The sequence below is a fragment of the Mauremys mutica genome, chromosome 7, assembly GCF_020497125.1.
Source record: "Mauremys mutica isolate MM-2020 ecotype Southern chromosome 7, ASM2049712v1, whole genome shotgun sequence".
Lineage (NCBI taxonomy): Eukaryota > Metazoa > Chordata > Testudines > Geoemydidae > Mauremys > Mauremys mutica.
This window is the reverse complement of record NC_059078.1, coordinates 2375823-2392356: the sequence shown is the minus strand read 5'-3', so window position 1 is coordinate 2392356 and position 16534 is coordinate 2375823. Positions and strand designations below refer to the sequence as shown.

The 16534-nt window shown below is 45.3% G+C and overlaps 1 long non-coding RNA gene across 12 annotated transcripts in view; it reads right to left on the bottom strand.

Annotated features, from left to right (window-relative positions):
* Positions 1 to 16534, bottom strand: part of LOC123374008 — a 141170-nt gene that overhangs the window by 95345 nt on the left and 29291 nt on the right. For 6 of the 12 annotated variants that reach the window (XR_006580966.1, XR_006580969.1, XR_006580961.1 and 3 more), the window contains 2 exons: positions 14396 to 14602; positions 11064 to 11102 (listed from right to left, as the gene is read on the bottom strand). This is a non-coding gene — a long non-coding RNA (uncharacterized LOC123374008). Of the gene's footprint in view, positions 1 to 9203; positions 9365 to 11063; positions 11103 to 14395; positions 14603 to 16534 lie in introns of those variants that run through there. The other 6 variants (XR_006580968.1, XR_006580967.1, XR_006580972.1 and 3 more) reach the window with 2 other exon arrangements.

Here is a 16534-nt window from a genome sequence, read left to right as displayed (position 1 = left end):
TTTCCTTCACATTGGGATAGTTTGCAGTTGTTCCTTTAATATCATTTCTTTGAGAAACTACCAGCTCTCCTGAATTTTTTTCCTTAGATTTTCTTCCCTGCCATTTCTCTGAGTTTGTTAAAGTGTGCTTTCTTGAAGTCCATTGTCCTTATTCTGCTTCTCACTCTTTCCTTGCCTCCGAATCATGAAATCTATCATTTCATGATCACTTTCACACAAATTGCCTTTCACTTTCAGGTTCACTAACAATTCCTCCATGTTGGTTAGAATCAAGTCTAAAATTCCTTTTCCTTTGTTACTTCCTCCACTTTTTGAAATGGAGAGTTGTCCACAATACATTCCATGAACTTATTGGACATTTTGTGTTTTGCCATATTACTTTTCCAACAGATATCTGGGTAGTTAGTGTCCTCCATTACTACCAGGCCTTGCAGTCTGGATATTTCTGTTACTTATAATAGAATCACAGAATATCAGGGTTGGAAGAGACCTCAGGAGGTCATCTAGTCCAACCCCCTGCTCAAAGCAGGACCAACCCCAACTAAATCATCCCAGCCAGGGCTTTGTCAAGCCGGGCCTTAAAAACCTCTAAGGATAGAGATTCCACCACCTCCCTAGGGAACCCATTCCAGTGCTTCACCACCTTCCTAGTGAAATAGTGTTTCCTAATATCCAGACTGGACCATTGCTCCATGTTCTGTCATCTGCAACCACTAAGAACAGCCTAGCTCCATCCTCTTTGGAACCCCCCTTCAGGTAGTTGAATGCTGCTATCAAATCCCCCCTCATTCTTCTCTTCTGCAGACTAAATAAGCCCAGTTCCCTCAGTCTCTCCTCATAAGTCATGTGCCCCAGTCCCCTAATAATTTTCGTTGCCCTCCGCTGGACTCTAATTTGTCCACATTCAGTAGTGGGGGGCCCAAAACTGGATGCAATACTCCAGATGTGGCCTCACCAGTGCCGATTAGAGGGGAATAATCACTTCCCTTGATCTGCTGGCAATGCTCCTACTAATGCAGCCCAATATGCCATTAGCCTTCTTGGCAACAAGGGCACACTGCTGACTCATATCCAGCTTCTCGACCACTGTAATCTCCAGGTCCTTTTCTGCAGAACTGCTGCTTAGCCAGTTGGTCCCAGCCTGTAGCACTGAATGGGATTCTTCTGTCCTAAGTGTAGGACTCTGTACTTGTCCTTGTTGAACCTCATCAGATTTGTTCTAGAAATGCATCATCCAACTCCTCTTCCTGATTTGAAGGTCTATATTAGATCTCTACTATGACATCACCCCTCTTTTGACCCCTTTTACATCTTTACTCTGAGACTTGCCAACTGGTCTGCCTCTCATCTCATTCTGGACTTCAGAAAAAAATACACATATGAATAGTAATACAGAATATGACAGGAGATTAGGCCTCAAATACAGACAAGACCTGCACAGTATAGGGCCATGAAGACAAGCACAGGAAGCTTGAATCGGATACACAAATGTACCTAAATGATATACAACTTTGCGGAGAGTTACTTGGGCTAAAATTCATTTCTTCTTGCACAACACTTTGTGCCAAGCACTAAAGGGAGACAGGGGGAGAGAATCCACTCCAAACCCCTGAGGCACCACTCTGAGCTGAACTTATACCCCTATTCCAGTCATGAGCTTAAATAATGTGTGCAGTCTCCAGGATCCTGTACTGGGGGAGCCCCCTGCCAAAGCCTTTAAGAAAATAATGTGGCAGAGGCCTTACTCCAAATGGCTCCATGTGCTCTGTGCTATTTGCAGGTAGGGAGGACTCTCCCACCAGGATCCACAGAGTTTTCATAGATTTAAGGCCAGAAGAGACCATTATGATCATCTATTCTAAGCTTCTGAATAACACAGGCCACAGAATTTCACCCACTGATTCCTGCATAAAACCCATGACCTTTGTCTGAGCTACAGCATATCTTCTGGAGATTAAATAAAAACTGAATGTAAGATTTCAAGTGATGGAGACTCCACCAAACCCTAAGAAAACTGGAACAATGATTAGTTACTCTCCCTATTAAAAATGTGTGCCTTATTTGTAATCTGAATGTGTCTAGCTTCAGCTTCCGGCCATTCGATCTCATCTACCTTTGTCTGCTAGACTTAAAAAGTCCTCTATAACCAGAAATCCTTTCCCCCTGTAGGTACTTCCAGACATTAGACCTTATTGGAGGGATAAGTAAGCTCCTCTTCATGGTTTGTCCCTGTGCTTCTCCAGCACTATCATGGTGCTTTAATGGAGTGAAGGATTCGGCTTTGCACAGACCCACTGAACAGTGCCCAGTGTAGTCACTGATTGTTTTCATTTGTGCAAACTCGCACACTAGTATGGAAAGGAAGGTATGGGTGAATATGAGAGAGAGAGAGAGAGAGAGAGAGAGAGAGACTATAGCTAGCCACAGTGTACACACAGGTAACCACTGAGGAAGATGAGAACATGAAAAGTGAAGGAGACAGTGGAAGAAAAAGGGACACAGATAAAGGATTGTCATTCACAGGTTACTGCATGCCCCTCTGCTTTTTAGCAGCATCAGTCACAACAGGCACCATAATAGAACTTTTGGAACCAATGTTTTTAGTCTCATGACAGAGCAGACAAGAGTCGCATGACCTATTCTTTGGGCAAGGCTACAGCATGCTTTCCAATAGTCATTGAGTGGAACTGCCCTTTTGTTTCTGCCCCTTTCCAACAAAGCTCGCTAACTGTGAGCAGGGCAACAGCATTCCCAGAGTTCTGCCTTCAGACAAGTCCTGGGTCCCACCCTACAAGGTGTGAGCCCCCTCACTTCCCACTGATGAGGGAGTTTAGTGTGACATGGTGTTCAGCGCCTTGCAGGATCAGGTGCCTTGTTTATTAGCCATGGAGCTTAGCAGCTAAAGCATGTTGTATCAAAATGCCATACCTTCCCTGATGTCTAGATAACATACTAAGTCTATGGTCAATAGCAAAACAAAATTCTCATTTTCTTTTGTTGCCTCACAATAGTGAAAAATAGAATTCAATCCAGGGAAGTGCCAGGGGACACCAACAACATTTAGATGAAAGTTTTCTGTGACTTGTTGCATCCAACTTTCTTGTAATCACCCATGAGACTTCCCGCTTTGCAGACATCCCAGATGCTGCCAGAAGAATATGGGTGATTGATTGGGGCCGCAAGATTTAATGTATTCACTGAACCTTGCTCTGCTAACTGCTCATATTCATCTCAATAAGGATTGAATCAGCAGGTCACACTATGCCACCAGGATAATTACAGGCAGAATGTATGAGATTTTTAAAATCCACCCGTTTTAGTTTATATCAAGCATGAATGACAAGTAAGGTTCGAAAGGTCATAGCAAATGCATAGTACAATAAACAGACGGCAGATTGTTATAATATTGGGGCCCAATCCTGCGGTCATGATGGAGACAAAACTCCCATTATTTTCAGTGGGAAGGTTGTTTTGGGGGTGATATTTGCCTAAATAAGGACTTCAGGATTAGGCACTTATCAGACTCCTGTACTCTGAAGAGACAGATATTTCATTGCAATTTAGAGCAAAGCCCAAGTAGCTAACACACGTAAACTATTTATTCAAAGTAATCACTACTACAACGCACAATTTCCACACTTCTGTTTGGATCACATTTCTCCACGTTTTGTTATTTATTTGGTAATTTTGGCAGTATCTGGCTTTCACTAAGTTCCTGCTTTTTACCCAGTTATCACAGCTAGGGTCCCTGGAGCAGAAGAAGGTCAAGTAGGCAACTTTGATGTTCTTAATATGTTTGTTTTCAGTTTCTGTAGATATTTTTATTCATGAGCATGAAGGGCTAACCACTGGCTTTAGCTAGGCACATTGTGGACAGACGTAGACAAAATCAGTGGGATGGACATTCTTCTAGTAGCCCTCTGGCTCCCAGTCAATGGCCCCTGTATAGGAGCCTTGCTCATCCCACATTTGGAAGGGCTCCACTCCAGTAAAGCGCTTAAGCACATACTGAACCTTCAGCACATTTGAACTCCCACTGGCTTCAGTACGACTAGGAGTGTGCTTTACATTAAGTATGGGCTTAAGTACTTTGCTGGATAAGGGCCGAGGGTGGAATTGCAATAGGTTTTGTAGAGCTTCTGGTCAATGCTCAACTCCCCATTGTACATATCTGTGTGCAGGCAGCAGGGAGGGGGTGCTGGTGAGGTAACAGGGACTTGAAAGACTTCTCCAATACCAGGCTTGTCTTCACTGGACCAGTGAATCTCAACCAGGGGCCCAGGGCTGCAAGCAGATTTCAGGGAAGCCACCAAGCAGGGCAGCATTCGATTCGCTGGGCCCAGGGCAGAAAGCCGAAGCCCCACCACATGGGGCTGAAGCCTGGGGCCCTGAACACTGTCACCCGGAGCTGAAGCCAAAGCCTGAGCAACGTAGCTTCGTGGGGACCCCTGTGGTTTGGGAGCCCAAGGCAGGTGCCCTGCTTGCTACCCTTTAGCGCCAACCCTGGCTTTTATATGCAGAAAACCAGTTGTTGTGGCACAGCTGGGCCGTGGAGCATGTTGTAGGGGCCTCAGAAAGAAAAAGGTTGAGAACCCCTGCACTAGGCCATTAGAACATGGGCCTGAGGGACCGTGTTTAATAGAACTCAGCAGGCAGTGTAGACGGGGCAAATCGTATTTAACGTGAATAGGTTTCATAAACAAAACTGTTCAATAGTAACTATTGGCTGTTTCCCCACATAGACTTCCCCAGTTTGTGGCTGTTAGATCATTTTCAGTGCAAAGTATATTTTAGTACACACACAAATACCCTCTCTTCTCATAGAGATGACTTCTCATTTTCTGCAGTGTAGCAGTACCAAAGGCTATATCTCAAGGCCATCCCCTTGGGGTGAAGGCAGACACCTCGCTTACCTCCTAAGTCATTCCCTGCGACAACAGTGCTGTGGGCCAGTCCCTGGGTATGAGGTATAGCCCTGTGGCTGTACCTCTGAGCAAGTCCACCCACTTCCAGCGTGTGCATAAGTACAGGGCCGGCTTTAGGCCTATTCCACCAATTCCCCTGAATCGGGCCCCACGCCCAGTGAGAATCCCTTCCCTGGCTAGAGTCGCCTTTTTAATTTTTACTCACCTGGCGGCGCTTCGGGTCTTCAGCGGCACTTTGGCGGTGGGTCCTTTGCTTGCTCTGGGTCTTCAGCGGCACTTCGGCGGCAGGTCCTTCAGTGCCACTGAAGACCTGGAGTGACTGAAGGACCCGCCGCCGAAGTGCCACCGAAGATTCGGAGCACCGCCCGGTGAGTACAAGCCCCATGTGTTTTTTTACATGTGTTTTGTTGTTGTTGTTGTTGTTGTTTAAGTCATCCCTGCTGGGGTCCCGTTGAAACTGTTCGAATTGGGCCCCACACTTCCTAAAGCCGGCTCTGCATAAGTAAAACAGTCCAAACAAGGAGGAAAAGTGTTCCAAGGTCCATGAGGGGCCAGGCCCCTTTCCTCACACAAAGAAGAGGAAAGCAGGCTTTCCAGGAGTCTCGGCTCCCATCCTTCTTCTTGGTTAAAGGCCAAGTTAGTCTTGGATGTTTCAACAATGAAACAGACCAGCCCAACTCCTTGCCTCAGAGGGCTCAGGCTAGTGGTACCCGCAAGCCACTCCTCAGAAAGTAACCCAGTGCCATGCTCTGGGAGCCCTGAGCTCAGGTTCTCCTCGTTTCAGAGTCTTGGGGCAGCCCCATGCACCCTGTTGTGTCCCAGTGTGTCACTGTAGGTGTGCTCCACCTTAGTTTCCCCCAGCAGGGGCAGCCATAGGTTCACTTTAACAGCTACAGGCAAGGAGAAGCTAACAAATAGCATGTCCCCTTTCCATCAGGTTTCAGGGCCGGAGCAGTTATAACACACAGTTCATAAGGGCCTCACCTCAGGGCCCTGGTTCAAAGCTCCTCAAACTTAAAGTCCCCAAAGCAAAGTCTCCGAATCTGGTTAGGCTGGTCTTCTAGAGCCTGAGAGAGAAACTACCACCTACCGCAGCCTGCATGGCTTCTATTCCCTCCTCCCTAGCACGCCTGCGTGTTCCTGTTTAAATAGCCCAACCCTAGAGTGGGGCAAGGTATTGCCTCCCTTTTTACACCCCAACCTATCCCTTAAAGGGGAAGGACTCCCTTCACACACCCTCACTGGGCTGAATTTCTCCCTTTTAAAGGCTGCCCCCAGGCCTGGCTAGCCACACAGGTGCAGCAGGGTGTGGTTGATTGGGAGCATAGAGTTCTTTTAAGCCTCACTGACTGAGGTGTAGAGGGATGGCACCTGCCCCGCCACAGGCATGAAAAGTGCAGGTGCATCACCAGGACTCCTCAGAGCCAGAGGAGAATGGCAGCCCTACAGTTCCCCCCCAAATGCTCACACCATCTTCACACATAGATGATTCCAGTCCCAGAGACAAAAATTGGCCATCTCCTCGTTGTCCAGCAGGACAGGGAGGCTGCACCGTAGCAGACTCTGCATACAACAGGCACATCTTAGTCCTGCAGTGTTCAGCCACTAAGTACTCAAGATGTCTCCAGTATCAGAGGGGTAGCCGTGTTAGTCTGGTTCTGTAGAAGCAGCAAAGAATCCTGTGGCACCTTATAGACTAACAGACGTTTTGCAGCCCTCCTATTTATAATATTTCCCCCATTGGCTCAGCTCTCAGATGGTGAATGTGTGAGACTGTTCGCCCTCAATAGAAACCTTCTACACAGCTTTAGATGCAGCTAAAGAGCATGTCTGGTAACTGCCCCTCTCCCCACACTTCTGGGTGTTTCTAAGCTGTTATAACTAATTTGCCTTGCCTTGCTGTCTGTACCTGTGCAGAGGCAGAGAGGATTCAGCTAAAACCCATGTCTCCTCCCCACTGCTTAAAAATCAAATCCTGCAGATTACTATGGCTGCTAGTATGAATTCTACAGTCCCAAGTTTCACCCCTGTCTGCAATATGTGGATGGCAGAGATACATCAAGGAGACTTCCTCTGCCTCAGAACAGAGTGATGGTGGCACTTGGGGACCTTCTTGCTGTGCCTGAATTAAAACTCCAAAGTATGTGTTTCACTACAGGATAAGGTCCCATTTAAGTGAAGGGGGCTCTAGAGAAGATAAATGTTGGCTGTTACAACTCTGTTGAAAGCTTTGTTCAACTGTTCTCCAAGACTTTAGTTCTTTGGAGACATGTAATGAAGGGCTGCATTCACTCACAGAGCTTGAACAGAAATACAATACATGGATGGGGAAATCAATCGTGTGCTGAGAGGCACTACTCAAAAAGAAGCTGCACCCATTTTACTCAGATCAGCATCTCCATTGTTCATGTGGCGAGAAGTTCTTCTCCCCCAGTACAGACCATAAATTGTATTGGAGAATAAAGTTTTGAATCAGCATCTCTGAGGCTCTTTGTGGCAGTCCCATAACGGCTGACAAGTGACCTCATCTGTAGCAGTGACAGAATGCTGGAGCCCAGTGACGGAGACTGTAATCCAGTTTCCATCCTACTTTAACAATCAGAACAAGAACTTTATTGTTCACAGTTAAAAGGTGCTGTTACTGCTGATAAGGGGTTTCAAAATATGAAATATCAGGATACTATATAGTGGATCCCATTTAAAATAAATCGGGATCTGCCTACTGTCACCACAGCAGAGTATCTGAGAAACCTCAGGTAAACTGCTGTGGGAAATGTTGATTGGTTAGTAGCTGCCACAATAACTGCTCTATTTATTAGTACACCTCTACCCCGCTATAACGCTGTCCTCGGGAGCCAAAAAATCTTACTGCGTTATAGGTGAAACCGCTTTATATTGAACTTGCTTTGATCTGCTGGAGTGCACAGCCCCGCCCCCCCGGAGCGCTGCTTTACCATGTTATCTCCAAATTCGTGTTATATCGGGTCACGTTATATCAGGGTAGAGGTGTATTACCATACTACATAGGAGCCCTAGTGATCATAGGTGCCAACTCCGTGGGTGCTCTGGGGCTGGAGCACCCACAGGAAAAAATTAGTGGATGCTCTGCACCCACCAGCAGCCAAGCTCCCCTAACCGCCCCCAGCTCCTCCTCCACCTCCTCCCCTGAGCGCACCACGTCCCTGCTCCTCTACCTCCCAGTGCTTCCCGCCCGGCCGCCACCAAACAACTGTTTGGTGGCATTAGCACCCTCCGGGAAGGAAGGAGAGGAGTGGGAACATGGCGCGCTCAGGGAAGGAGGCGGGATTTGGGGAAGGAGTTGGAATAGGGGCAGGGAGGGGGCGGAGTTGGGGTGGGGACTTTGGGGAAGGGGATGGAATGGGGGAGGGAATGGGTTGGAATGAGGCAGGGCCTCATGGAAGGGGTGGGGGCAGGGCCGGGGCAGAGGAGGGGTCGAGCACACACAGGAAAGCGAGGAAGTCGGTGCCTATGCTAGTCATGCACCCACACCCCATTGCACTAGGCCCTATACAAACACAGAACAAAAAGACAGTCCCTGCCCCAAAGAACTTACAATCTAAGACTCCAAAGACAGACAACAACAAATGGATACAGACAGTCGGATGGGGAGTAAAGGAAACAATACTGGTCAGCCTGATAAGCAGTGGTTTCAGCACACCAGCAGCCTGACCATTATCAAGTTTTTTGTAGGTGGTCATGGCAAAGGAGAGTTGTGAGGAGGGTTTTGAAGAAGCATAATGGGAGGGTGCTCTGCAGATATTTGTGTGGAGAATCTCCCAAGAGCAAGGGGCAGTGTAAGAGAAGACACAAAGGTGCTTGTTTGAAACTGTAATAAGTGGGTGAGAGGCTGGCATCAGGAGCCGACCAAAGGCAGGAGTTGACATTTTGACAGCAAATGAGGGACAAAAGGTAGGGTGGGGATAGGGCCTGAAGGCGAAGCCTTCTTTAAAACTCCTTTGGTACAAAACTCACATCTTTGAATAAGAGATGAAAAGAAAGAAGGTGTTGGTGAAAAACTAATCTGGTACAATGTTCAGCCTCCCATTTCCCAGCTGATAGAGATGGTAGAGAAAAAACAATCTGTCTTCGTGTCACGCTTTCACAGTAAAAAGGTCCTTAATGCAGAATACCATTTGTTCTTGATTCTTCTACAACCACAAGAATCTGAGTGAATTTCTCAATAATCATGTTTGCTTGAGAGAAACACTTTGAGAGATGTCTCCCATTTATGTTCTTCCTTTGTCCCTGCTCCTCATTTCCAGAGTACTTTGAGAGCTGGCGTAGGTTTTCACTGATGAAAGGGCCAGAACATTTTCTATTGTCATTGTGATTTTTTTCAATTTTCTTTTTTAAGCAATCTTCACTTCTCAAACTTGCCTTCTCCTTCAGTTTTTCAGTGTCTGATTTTTATTCCTGGCCTGCAGTGGAATACCGCTGTTAACATTTGTGACTAGGGATGGGCAAACTCCTTTTGTCTGTTTTAAACATTGTGAGTTCAAAAGTTCAGCTTGAACTTGAATGCTGTTGGGCTTGTGGGAGAAACAGTGATAAAAGAACAGAGGGGGAAAGATGCAGTAGAAGAAACAAGATAAAAATGGAACACGGGAGGAAAGAATAAGTTCTAATGAAAATGTAGATACACTAAAACTATCACATACAACACCCTCATCAAGTGCAATATGTCCCTCCTCTGGTGAGCAATCCACAAAGAATAGCAGCCTGCTACTTCTTCCAGCTCATGTCCTTTAGCTCTCATACTAGAGCTTTGTACTGCAGCAATTCAGAGATTAACGCCAGAAGGGCCATTGTGATACTCTAGGCTGAACTAGATAACAGAGAATTTCACCCACTGATCCCTGCATTGAGCCCAATAACTTGTGGCTGAGCTACAGCATGGAGATGGAGTGTACTATATTTTAAGGGCCACACAGGAGCCACAATCAGAGCCATCTGCATATAATCAAGGAGGGTCCCTGCTGCGCTGGAGGGCTGCCCTATTTAACACAGGAAGAGGCAGCTGAGTGCGTGTGATATTGGGATTAGATGGTAAATAATTAGTATGGGATGGTGATCTCTGGCCCAGGCCCCTGACAATTTGTCTGAACGTTATGTTCTGAGCAATCCAAATCTTTTGGGGAGGAGGCAGCTCTACCTTAGCACAATATTCCTTTTAGCTAGAAAAAAAAATACCCTTTAACTGAAGTGACTCTGCAATTAAAGAGTTCACACTAAATTACATGAAATGAAGGCCTGCAAACTTGAACTAGTTTTGTGAAGGGAAGTCATGCTTTACCAATCTATCAGAATTCTTGGAGAGTGTCAGCAAGCAGGCGGATAAGGGTGATCCACTCAATACAGTGTACTTGGATTGTCAGATAGCCTTTGATCAGTTCCCTTGCCAGAGGCTCTAAAGGAAACTAAAATAGTCATGGGATAGCAGCAGAGGCGTGTATAAGGGGGGCAAGCAGGGGCACGAGCCCCGCCCCAATAATTGGGAGCACAGAACTCTTCTGCCACAGCCAAGTACTTGTGGCTACATTTATTCAGATGGCTCCATGGCGCATGAATTTTCATGGAAATGGTGAGTGTAGTGCTGTTTATTTCTATGCATATGATGTATGTGCGTGTGTTGATATGGTTTAATGTGTATACTGTGTGTGTTTAACGTTCCCCTCCAAAAGCAGTCAAATTTAAATTCCTGTGCACACCCCATCTCAGAAAGGATAGAGTAGAATGAGAAAAGTTTCAGAGAAGGGCAACAAGGATGATCCAGGGTATGGAAGCCATTCTACATAAGAGAGACTAAAAAGATTAGGGCAGTTCAAGTTAGAAAAGAGAGAATTAAGGGGGGATATGATAGAGGTCTATAAAATCATGAAAAGTGTGGGAAAAGTGAATAAGGAAATGTTATTTACCCTTTCCCACAATATAAAAACCAGGGATCACCTGATGAAATTCATAGGCAACAGGTTTAATACAAACAAGAAGTATTCTTTAATACAACACACAATTAACCTGTGGAACCCATTGCCATGGGATAATCTGATGGCCAAAAGTACAACTGAGTTCAAAAAAGATAAGTTCATGGAAGATAAGTCTGTGACAGGGTTCACTCACCAGAGCAGAGCCTCCTGCTGGTCGTGTCGGGGATTAGCTCTGTGGAAGTAGAGAAAAGGATAAAGGGAATTTGAACATAGAGATCTTAGTCTCTAGGAACAGAGCAAGAGTCAGGCTAACAAAGTCAGGCTGACTCTGACTCTAATAACGCGAGACTTGAAGGCCTAGGCAAGTGGAAAACGACTGGGGGGAAAAACTGTAAGAGATACTGTTTTTCGACCTTGTGTTAGATAAGAATGGAATACAGACTGTAGCAGGAACTGCTGAGAAAGAGTAAGATATCAGGAAGGAATATGTATAAACAAGATGCGGTTGTTGATCATTATTGTCTGTAACAAAAGGTATAAATGCTTGCCCTAACTGTTTATCTAACAGAGACCTGCCATGAGTACTCTCCCGTGCATATTGCAATTGCTTGAAATAAACCTACCTCTGGCTTGTTGCTCCTAACTCAGAGTGAGGACTTTGTTTTCCTCCACAGCTCTCTCAGCTGGCACACCCTCTCCAGTGGTGCCTCTCCCGCCACCTTTTCCACCCACAGACCCATCTCAGCCCAGGAACTGCAGCATCCTTGTCATGCCTCCAGCCATGTCACCATCTCTGCTTCCCCCCTTCCAGGATATCTCAGTCCAACTGCCAAGCCACTTCCCCAGTGGCGGGGAGCGGAGATCTGGGAATAACAGCAGTCAAGTGCCTTGAAACCACAGGCTTTGGTTCAAAGCTGTCCCCGTTAATCTTCAGTAAGGATTCTTCTAGAAGGGCACCAACTTGCAAAATATTAAATTGTTTGCAGATTTGATGCAAGGAATCACCACAAAGAAAAAAATCTGATATTCCCTGCCTGCTTTGTATGTCTGCAGTTGACAAACTCCCACCAACATTCTGCTGTCCATTCCCAGAAGTGAGCCTTTATCTTTCACAGCCCAGCCCACAGACCAAAAATCCTCAGCTACATCCTGTACTGTTGCCTACATATGTATTTTTAATGAGTTGTAAACTTGGTTCAGGAAAGAAAATTAGTTGATGTGTGAAACCCAGAATTTTAGCAAACTATAACACACCAGTAAATGAGAGAGTTAGAAAAATGGATCTGGAAAGTTATGTCAAATTGTTCTTGTTCTCAGTTCTGTTATCAAATTCAAGTTATGTGCTCACTGTTTTCTTTTTTATACTACTATCTACCTTAGTTGGTTGCTGGGAGGATTAGTTACTGTTCTTCTGCTGTTTTGAAAATATAAATCAATATATAATTGCTAAGTAGCTCTACACATCTTGGGCCCCAATCCTGCAAAGACGTGTGTACACATTGCCTTCAGTGAGACTACTCGGAGTATAAGGTTAGGCATGTGCATTAGTCTTTGCAAGATCTGGACTTCTGGCAGTAGCATCTGCTGCATTTCAATCCAGAGGCATATCTGGGATGAAGACATCCCAGACAATGTTGTTCTTTACTCTGACGACAGCTTTCCATACTTCTGACTGGGAACCCTCTCGTATCCTGCCAAGTTCCACGGGGAGGGAAGTTTCATGATGAAAGGCCCCATTTCCAGAGGCTTTATTATTATTATTTAACATTGACATTGTGGTAGCGCCTAGAGGCCATAACCAGGTTGGCCCCTATGGTGCTAGACAACATACAAGTATGAAATACAGGGCAGACCCTGCTCCAAAGAGCTTTGAGCCACAATTCTGGCCCTTTACAGATTTACCATTCATGTCTCTTGATCTGCACTGGCTTTCCATCTCACTTTGTACTGGCTACTCCAGCACTTTTCAAAGTGTTCTGGCTACCCTGCCTGTCAAGGAAATGTGCATTGACCTCCAACAGGAAAAGGTAGTGTACCTGTTAGTGGAAAGCAATTAAGTTAATAATGAAAATAGCCACGCTTTGTGTTGCTCTGCCAAAAACCTGAGATTTATTAATAGTACATTGGATTGGAAATAAAAGTGTTAAGCCCTGTTTAGGTGGCTTTTATGTGCCTTTTTTACACATTCTGTTCTTGGGAAATCTGGGGGATTTAACTGTACTAATAGATGCCCATTAAGAGTCCATGTGTTGTACTCACAAAACCTTGACCTCCGTACAAAGGTTAATCAGTCCCAGCTACCCAGCAATACAAACTGCACGGAAGTGTTTTCAGCTCCACAGAGTGCTTACAGGTCATAAATAGCAGGAAGAAGAGGAGAGAAATAAAAATCTGAACATCTTCCAAACGGACATGTCACAAAACACTCCAGGCGTGGAAAAGAGAAGGAGCTGCCGATCCCCCAAGTGTTTCTTTTGAAAATTTCCTAGGATTATTTCTTAGGGCCCACTTTGCCATTTCCCTAAGGCCCTGTTACACTGCTCACATGATACATAAAGCGCCCTTTCAAGTGCCTTCATTGTCAGGAGACTCTCTGGCCAGCGAAGAGTGTGATGGCTCTATACCTGCAACCTCCAGCATAAGGAGCATACCAGAGCACACTGGGGAAGGGAGACAATATGGCCTGCTGCTGGGAGCATGTCTCCCAGCACTGGTTGACAGACTTGTGTTAGTGGGGCTCAGGCTAGTGCTCTGCACATACCAATGTGGACATTCCATCTCGGGCTGGAGCTTGGGGTCTCAAGCCCACCTGACCCCCATAGCTCCAGAGCCTGAGCCAGAACATCCACACTGCTTTTTTGTTTTGTGCTCTAGCATGAGTCCTGCAAACACAAGTCTGTTAACCAATGCTGGGAAACACGCTTCCAGCAGCAATGTAGACATACCCTAGGGAGTCCTGGACATCCCAAGCATGTCAGACCAACCTTGAAGTGTCTGATTTCATAGGGACCCAACAGGGCCATAACTGTCTCAATAACAAAGGACTTAGAGCCACCTTTGAATTCTCTTGCTGCATTCCTGCACAGGCATAGAGAATCAGGGCCATATTGTTTAAGTATTTTGTACATTCTAAGACCACTTGGAATTAGCCCTGACTTGTAAATTAAATGTCACTAACAGATTTGGGGTCATGGTATCTACCTAATATTCCATATATCTTTGTGCAGAAGTAGTCCTTGACTAGTAGCCCACCCATTTACCACATAGTTTCTAGTAGAAGTTGCCCTCATTCAATATCTGCTCCTTTACTATGCATCTTTCAGTGAACCTGCAGGGGAACGCAATAAAGCAGTGGCTCATACACAAAGATATACAGGATGTTCCCTCTGCTAACATAGCTGAAGGCCATGCTTCCCGTTTCTAACCAAGGAAATGCCCATGTGCATGATATGACAAGCTCTGAACCACAATGTGCAGACAATTCAATGATACAAGCCTTATTTATGCTGTGAAACAAGCTGTTACCTTGATTGCAATTAGATAGTCCTCAATTCTGTGGCTGCTGTGCAGGTGCATCTCCCATGGGCTTGAGAAGTGGTTGCAAATACAGCATAGCGACAGGTAGGGGATGTTGACTTGGATCATTACGGGCTCTTCATTATTGATTTTCCAGTGCACAGCACCCACAACTGAAATCTTATCCTCCGATGAGCTCAGCTCTCCTTTGGGCACCTAAATGGAAAGGTTAAGGTTTCAGATTTGCTCAGCATCCAAAGAGCTGAGCTCTTTTGAAAACCTGGCCTTATTATACACTTCACCTACCTCTGCCTCAGTTTGTTTCCCCGTAAAACAGCGGGGATAATGTTTAGCCACCTTTGTGGCTTTGGGGATGAAAGGGACTCAGTATTATTTTGAAGTAACAGTATAATGTAATTATTATAATAAAACTTCAAAAGTTTGAAAATATATTGGGCCAGATTGTTGGATACGGCATAGCCCTTAGTGCCACAGCAGCAGCCAATTGTGGCCACTGAGTTGGCATATATGACTCCAAGAGGATCACCCCAGTTTGCAAGGGGAACCTCCAGTGGCATAAAGCCAGTGTGGGCTCCTACCCTCCGCCTCCCTATTGCTACTATAGGGAATGTGGTTAGAGGAAAGGGGGCACAGCTGGGGAACCCCTATATTGCCCTCCTCCCCAGTTGTAGTTTTGGTTGCTTGGGGCTGCTAGCACAAGTGTAAGTTGTAGGTGAAAGTTAGAGCAGCCCTAGGGGTTGCTCTGACTTACAGCAGGGGACCATCTCTGAACACAGCAGTCCTCGGTTTGGGAGAGTACAAGAATGCACTTTATGCTGCCTTTACAAGCTGAGCTGTGTGCCTCCAAGAAGCTGTCAGGTTGTGTTCCCCTCAGTTTGTTTTTATTGTGCAGACTCTCATTTTACCCTCTTTCATCCCTGTTTGTGGCGCTAGAGCTTTAATTAGAGTTAAAACCACCACTAATGCTACCACTCTCCTAGTATTAACTTTCATTTTGGCTTTAGCAAAACAGGTGTCAGGAGGAATGAATATGATTGCATTTCGCTATTTAATTAACAGCAGAATGGTAAAATTGGAATGGTAATGAGTAAAACACTACTTCAACATTTAGCAGCATCCCAAATTTTGGTAAAAATATGCAACACTAATAAATTGTTATAATCCTTGAGGGTTGGGACCAGAAGTTGAATCCTTCATCATCCAATCAGAATCCTACTTTTGGCCTTGTCACTTTTGTAACCACTCTGAGATGTGGCTGCAGCATTCTCCCTTCCCTCCTCAGGGGTATGGGTCTTGGATTCACCCATAGGGCACCTGGTACCTCCACCCAAGGAAACACCTCCTAGTGGAGAGAACATAAAGGGCCTGTCCCTTGGGAAAATATTCAACACCCAATCTCATGCAAAGGAGTGCCAGTCAGAGCACACAAGAATAAAACAGCTATCACAATTCCAAGAGTAATTACACAGTAATTGAGGCTCTATTAGTTATGGGGAACTCTGGATAAGGGACAATGCAAAAAGGAATTGGGATAATGAAAGGCAAAAACAGTAATACATAAACGCTAACCATCCCTGCCAGCACCTGTCTGGACAAAGAGTGAGTTTAGTGGGTGGTGCAGCACTGAAATCAATGGCCAGCTTAAAACACAATATCAAAAGAAATAAGAAGGGATGTTCTTACAAAGTCTCCACACCAAGGATAGTAAGATTGTCTTTGTTGCTCTCTGGTCTGGGTTAAAATGTGGCATTAGAGTAAACTAACATTGCCATGGAATATGCCACAGAATTAGAAGTGCTTGCTGTGGAATTTGGTCCCATTTTGCCATGGAGTATCTGGGGCCGATACTGGTAGTTTAAAATGAGTCTAATGTGCAGAAGCGTTACTGAAATCAACTTGGAAGCTGCATGTGACCACCGATTTTTTTTTAAAGAACTCTTTACATATTCAGTTCAAGATAGAGATACAATGAGCAAAAATGCCAAAATACAGCCTATTACAAGATCTTCATAAACCACAAAAGCAAAATTGTGTTTGGGAAGCTACCTATACTCTGATGTTTCTTCAAGAATACACAGTTGGAGCAAAAGAGAAGAGGCAGAGTAAATCTGGATTTCCAAAATTATT